General features: G+C 47.0%; 1 protein-coding gene across 1 annotated transcript in view; it reads right to left on the bottom strand.

Annotated features, from left to right (window-relative positions):
* The window catches only part of LOC122262065 (nephrin), a 50,149-nt gene that overhangs the window by 42,234 nt on the left and 415 nt on the right, over nucleotides 1-7,500 (bottom strand). The gene's annotated exons all lie outside the window — the stretch shown is intronic.

The following is a 7,500-nucleotide window of genomic DNA, read 5'->3' as shown; positions in this document are numbered from 1 at the left end:
AAAAGGGAGAAAGGGGTGCAGAGAAGGGACGAAGATGATTGAGAAAGGAGGGTGACGAAGAGACAGGAAATGGGTAAGTGGAGTTGGAAGAGACGGGGCAAAGGAGAACGGAGAAGAGTGAAGGGAAGAAGAAACCACGAGGAGGAAAAAAAAAAAAAAAAAAAAAAAAAAAAAAGACACACACAGAGGAAAAAGGGAAGATATAGCAGAGAGGGAAGGGGAGAGAGAGAGAGGGGTGGGGGGGGGGGGCATACGGAGGCCAAATTAAACCTTCACCTTCGCTTAAAAAAAAGTTAAAAAAGGTTAAAAAAAAGACCTAATAAAAAAGAAAAAGACTTTAAATCCAATCCGCCGAATGGGATCTTTTTGATCACATGTATCATCAGGAGTGAACCCCACACAGAAAAAGGTAACCTGAAATTGTACTTAGCATGGAAAGAGGAACAGTGGATTGGGAAAGAGAGAGAGAGAGAGAGAGAGAGAGAGAGAGAGAGAGAGAGAGAGAGAGAGAGAGAGAGAGAGAGAGACAGAGAGAGAGGGAGAGAGAGAGAGAGAGAAATCGAGTGTGTGCGTGAAAGAGAGAGAGAGAGAGAGAGAGAGAGAGAGAGAGAGAGAGAGAGAGAGAGAGAGAGAGAGAGAGAGAGAGAGAGAGAGAGAGAGAGAGAGAGAGAGAGAGAAAGAGAGAGAGAGAAAGAGAGAGAGAAATCGAGTCTGTGCGTGAAAGAGAGAGAGCGAAAGCGAGTGTGTGCGTGAAAGAGAGAAAGAGAGAGAGAGAGAGAGAGAGAGAGAGAGAGAGAGAGAGAGAGAGAGAGAGAGAGAGAGAGAGAGAGAGACATCGGAGCTCTACGGCGCGAGTGCGTCAGCTCTCGCGCGCTCTCTCTGCCTCGCTCCTCTCGCTGCGCGTTTCTCTCGCGTCCGCTCTCTCTCCTGCGCTGCTCTCTCTCTTCTACCACGCTATATATCGTATCCCGCCTCTCTCTCTCTCTCTCTCTCGTCTCGCTCGCGCTAGCTCTCTCTCGTCTCTCTTCTCTCTCTCTCTATCTCTCTCTCTCGCTCTCGTTCGTCGCGCACTCTCTCTCTCTCCCGCTCTCTCTCCCCACGATATACATAGCTATCCCTCTCTCGCCTCGCCTCTCGCTATATATCTATCCACGCCCGCTCCACTCTTCGCGCTCGTCTGCGTCTCTCTCTCTCTCCTCTCGCCTCTCTCTCGCTCTCTCTCTCTCGCTCTCTCTCTTCTCTGTCTCGCTCTCGCTCTCTCTCTCCCGCTCCTACGCGTTCCTTCCCGCTCTCTCGCCCTTCCCCCTTCCACTTTGTCACTTCTCCCGCTCTCCATCCCCCCCCCAACCAGACCAGTAACAAAAACCATACAACCCCAAACAAAGCAAAACAACAAAAAATCCCAACCCTCTTCTTTCTCCCCTTCCAGCCAAGAAATCCGTCACGGCATCGGCGACTTAAACTAACAGATTCCCTGCCCCAACCTAAATTTTCTTATCATTTCCCTCGCTAGCAACCGAAGTATAAGGAAGGGGCCAGGGCCCAGCACTTCGTGTCCTACTCATTCACATCACATTATCATCAATATCATCAATCCTTATCATCATCATAATCAATCACACACAATCCAATAAAAATTACATTGCGAATAGAGAAGAGGAAGAGAAGAGAAGACCAACGGTAAGGTCATAAATATACGGACGAGAGAGCTAAGAGAATAATGCAGACCGACTCGGTTGCCTGCGCCCACCCCGCCCGTTGTTACTCCCGCGTCCCGCCCCACGCATCCCGCTGCCTCCCCCTCGCACCCCCCCACCGTGCCCCACGGCCCCAACTCGATCCACCGACACGTCGCAACCCTCCGTAACTGCCGGAACAGAATAAAACGAACAACACACCCGAAGGCCACACTCAACTAGCCATCACACAGCATAACGTCTCTCCTAGGACATCTAATAGTCTTCAGTAGTCAATACTAAGTACCCCACTTTGATATGATGCTCTTGCACACCCAAACCTAAAACCCAATCCGCCCTCCACCTGCCCCCCCCCCACCCAACCGCAACAACCCAACCGCTCAACACGACCCATATTAAATTATGAAAACACAACAACACTAATAAACACCACCAACCAACAATGATAATAATAATAACCATGATAATAATTACTATTGTCATAATTGTTATACATTCACACACACACACACACACACACACACACACACATATATATATATATATATATATATTCAATTTAATATATAATAGATATAATCAATATAAAGAGCGAGAGAAGGAGAGAGAGAGAGAGAGAGATGAGAGCAGAGAGAGAGAGACGAGAGAGAGCTCGAGGCTATCGATTCATTGCGATCTAGAGCACCCGTGGGGAATGTGGGATAGACAGCACTAAACGAGCACAATCCCCATGAAGCGCGAATCCCGACACGAGCGAGCACGAAATTCGCGCACCAACTCTACGATAACAATATCCCATACCGTAGCAAGACAAACATCATCACAAACTTGCAAAACATAATTACAATATACACGGGATTCGCGATACAACCGTCATAAAACCTAAGTTGCGGGAAAATCGACCCACTTGACAAAATAGAAGGAAACGCTTATTTCTCAAGCCGGTTCGTGAATTACCATTTCGTTTCGTCCTTACGGCTTGAATAGCTTGCTTTCAGGTGCGGATGTCAGAGCGAGGAAAATGGGAAAGATCTAAAGGCCTAACTCCAGAATGCGGGTATCTGTCTGTCTGTCCGTCTGTCTGCCTGCCTGTCTGTCTGCCTGTCTGTTTGTGTCTGTTTCCTTCAATTCTGGTGCGGTTTCTAACTGTCTGATTCTGTGTCTCTCGTTCTCCCTGTCTTTCTTGTCCTCCCTATCTCTCTCTCTCTCGCTCTCTCTCTCTCTCTCTCTCTCTCTCTCTCTCTCTCTCTCTCTCTCTCTCTCTCTCTCTCTCTCTCTCATCTCTCTCTCCTCTCAACTCTCTCACATCACAGTCCACCCACTCACTACACTCACATCTCTCGTTCTCTCTCTCCTCTCTCTCGTCCTCTCACCTCCACTCCACTCACTCCACTCACTCACTCACTCTCTCATCTTCTCTCTCCTGTCTCTTACTCTCTCTCTCTCTCTCTCACTCACGTCACTCACTCACTAACTCACTCACTCTCTCTCTCTCTCACTCTCTCACTCTCTCTCTCTCTCTCTCTCTCACTCACTCACTCACTCACTCTCTCTCTCTCTCTCTCTCTCACTCACTCACTCACTCACTCACTCACTCACTCACTCACTCACTCCCTCTCTCTCTCTCTCTCTCTCTCTCTCTCGTAATATCTGAAAATTTCGGTTCGTTAAAAAAAAAAAAAGTTTTCTTTTCAATCATCATCTGGACTATCGATCGCATACACCACATCCTGTCCTCATTTCGCTTCAGGCTAATCTGACAGTCTTGACTCGGACGTCTTCGCAGAATTAACCCCCGTCTTGACTTCTCCTCCTCTTCCTCCTCCTCCTCCTGCTCACCCCCTCCTCCTCCTCCTTCATAACCACCTCCTCCCTCCTTGTCGTTCTCCTCTTCCTCCTTCATAACCACCTCCTCCCTCCTTGTTTTTCTCCTCTTCTTCCATCTCCTCCTCCTCCTCCTTCATAACCACCTCCTCTCTCCTTGTCTTTCTCCTCTTCTTCCTTCTCCTCCTCCCCCTTCATAACCACCTACCTCCTCCCTCCTTGTTTTTCTCCTATTCTTCCTTCTCCTCCTTCTCCTCCTTTCTCTCTCTTTTTCTTTGTCTCTCTTTTCCTGTCTTCTTTCTGTTTATAGTGTTACTCCTCGTCTCCCTTATCTCCTCTCCTCATCTCCCTTCTCATCCACCTCCCTCCTCTCCTCCCCCTCCCCCCCCCCCCTCCAAAAACCCCCCGGGGGAAAGGACACCCCACCCCCCCCCACCCCACCCCAATTTGGGAAAATAAAAAAAAAGTAAAAAAAAAAAAAAAAAAAAAGGAAGAAAAATGAAAGAAGAGAGGGGAAAAAGAGAAGAGAAAAGAAAAAAGATATTATAGTAGATGAAAATTGAAAATAAAGAAGGCCTAAAAAATAACACCCTCCGCTCCTCTCTCCTCTCCTCCCCCTCCCTCCTCTCTCCTCTTTCTATCCAACCCCTCCACCCACACCTCCCCCTACCCTCCCACACCACCCACCACCACCACCCACCACACCTTCACCCCCACCTCAAACAACCAAACCACCCACCACCATCTCCCACCGATCCCCCCCCCCACCTACCACGCTCCCACAACTCCGCTCTCCCGGTCACTCCCCATCCATCCCCACTCCGCACCACCCCCCCGGTCCCTCGCACTCATCTCCCACCCACCTCCCCTCATACTCCATCCTACATCATCCGCCAAGCCCTCCTCTCCCTCCCCCTCCCCCGCCTCTTCTTCCTCTCTCCTCACCCCCAGCTCACTCTGCATCTCCCCGTCTACCTCTCACCTCTCCCTCCTTCTCTCCTCCTCTCACCCGCCACCTTCTGACCTCACTCCCCCCCTTGCGGGGGCGGGGTATGCGGGCCATCATCCCAAATCAACATCGAAAACCCTCCCGTCTACAGGGACGCTACAGAGCTTGGCTGGAGCCACATCTCAACTCCGCGCCGCAGCAATGCCCCCTCCCATTATACTTCCTAACTTTTCTCTCCTCTCATCACTCTTCCCTTGCCTCCTCCCCATTCCCCTCCCCTTCCCTCTACCTCCAACTCCCCGCCCGCCCCGCGCCACCCCTATCCTGCTCTCTGCTGCTCCCCTCCCCCTTTTCCCCCTTTCCACCTTTTTTTAGTTCCCACCCCTCTTCAACCTCCCCCTACCGAACCCCCCCCCCTCTTCTCCCCCTGACCCCCTCCTCCCTCTCACCCTCACTCTCTCCCAAACCCCTCCCTCCCTCATTTACCTCTTCCCACCTCCATCGCTCGCCCCCTTCCCCCTTCCCCTCCTCCCTCACCTACACCCCCTTCCCCTGACACTCCCCTCCCCCCCTCATATTACCTCGTCCCACCCCCCCTTGTGCCCCAGGGTTGACCACAGGGCCCGTGCAACTTCCGCTAAGAGCTGGCGTTGGCACTACTCCAATTGCAAGTGGGGTTCGCGTTTCGTTGTGGTTTCCGGCCTGGCGAGTGGAAGAAAAACCAAGGAAACCAAGCCACAACTTGTTATTTTTTATTTTTTTTATTTAAGTTTAGTGAAACCTGACGTGTCTGTTTTTGTAGGGGCTGGGAGGGCTGGGGGGCTGGGGGAGAGGAATGGCCTTCCAGCAGGTGGGATTCATTTGGTGACGGGTGAGGGGGGAGAGTCTCCTGTGCGTCACGGCCGTGCCAATCTGTCCCGCACATTGGGAATGTTTCGCCCCTCCTGCCTACGTATGCGGCGTCGGCTTCGTCGTCTTGAGTCTCTCGGGGTTCCATTCGCCCCTCCCCGGCTTCGGCGCAGGACGCTGCGCCTCTTGCCTCGGCGCCTTCGTCGGCTACTCAGCCGTGCCACGCCCCCTCCCCCCCCCTTTGAGTCCCCGTCGCGGCTTCCACAGCCTCCACAGACCCGCTCAGGCATGTCGCCCTGCCCCCACCCCCCCAAGCCAGTACGCCTCACATCCCCTCTTCTGAGTTTCGCCTCTCTCGGCCTGCGCTCGCCCGATGCGCCTCTATCCTGCAACTCAAATAAACCACCCGCAAACTGCCACGCCCACATGCCGCGATTAGCCCCAGGCCCCCCTTCCCCCGACGCCCTTCAAAATCCCGCCTCCTAAGCAAAGAAACCCCAACCACTTAACAACAACCCCTCCCTCCTTCATACACCCCCCCCCCCCCCTCCCCAAAGCACAATTCAACCCTTGGCAAGAAACCAGAACCAATCCACAATAGTCTCCAACATGCAAAAAACTAAAACGTGGCGCCCTTACCATTCCTTTATTGCGCATTAGCAAATAATGATCAAATGCAAATATTTGAAAGTAAAAATTTTTCCCACGTAACCGAATAGACCAAAGGCGGGAGAAGAAATCTAGGAGATATAATAAGCCCTTGTTATTATACAATAGAAACAGCTCGCTTAACAGGTCATGCCTTTTTTATTTATCTTTTTATTAATGTAGTTCTTTATATACCTACCCCTCCCCGCTCCCCTACCCCCGGCAAGCCGCATAGGCATGGGAAAGCTTAGATACATTGCATACATCTGTTCATAACATTATATTACATTAGGAGCTGAGAATATAACGCGATTACATCCCCCTAATACATTTACCGAGGGCGAGGCACTGATGGCGTGGACAACCCGTAGAGTGTGTCCGGCACGCAATGCTAAGTTCTTTTATTGTTGTTTTCCGTGACGCCGGCTTTTCGCACCGGGATTTGAAGCGTAAATTTTTCATACCTTTGTCTTGGGGCATGTTTCTTGCTTAAGGGGATTTGCTTTTAATCAGCGCCCCCTTGAGGCATTGGGGATACTCGGATCTAGTTCAGAAAAAATATGGCTAAGCGATTAACTCTCTGAAGGAGTTATATTGGAGATCGCTGGAAGTGGCATGGTAATGTCTGGCAATGATATAAAGTGGTGTTATTATCATCAATATGCATTAAATAGGTAAGGGAATCTTAAAAATAGAATCCACACACACACGTCTGTGTGTGTGTGTGTGTGTGTGTGTGTCTGTGTGTGTGTGTGTTTACATGTACATATACACATAAATATACATATACGTATACAAATACGTACATGCATATATATATAATATAATCTCAATATATATATATATATATATAATATATATATATATATATATATATATATATATACACACTACACATGAATATATATAATATTATATATGAAATATATATAAATGAAAAAGACTCATCTATAAATACTCTAATTTAACTATATATATTTATATAATATATATATAATAATATGTATATATTATAATAAAATATATAAATAATATAATATATATATATATATCAAAGATACTATATCACAAAACTATATAAAAGAATATATATAATATTATATAATATATATATATAACTATCTATATACACACACACATCGAATACACACACACACCCACACACGTGTGTGTCGTGTGTGTATGTCTATATATAATATATACATATATGTATATATATGTATATATAAAAAAAATGCATAAGAATATGTAATTTACAACATACATACAATAAATATAAAAATAATATATATATATATATATATATATATCATATAATATACCATACATATTTATATATATACCATATATATAAGAATATATATATAATATATATCTAATATATGTATATATATATATATACATATATATATATCAATATATATAGAGCGAGAAAATATATCTATATATATAAAATCAGTCTAAATATACATATATATATATAATAAATACAATACTATATATATATATATATATATGTATGTATGCATGTAT

The sequence above is a fragment of the Penaeus japonicus genome, unplaced genomic scaffold (assembly GCF_977035675.1).
Source record: "Penaeus japonicus unplaced genomic scaffold, GWHDUDI00000001_assembly GWHDUDI00000041, whole genome shotgun sequence".
NCBI lineage: Eukaryota > Metazoa > Arthropoda > Malacostraca > Decapoda > Penaeidae > Penaeus > Penaeus japonicus.
This window is presented reverse-complemented; position numbering and strand designations above follow the sequence as displayed.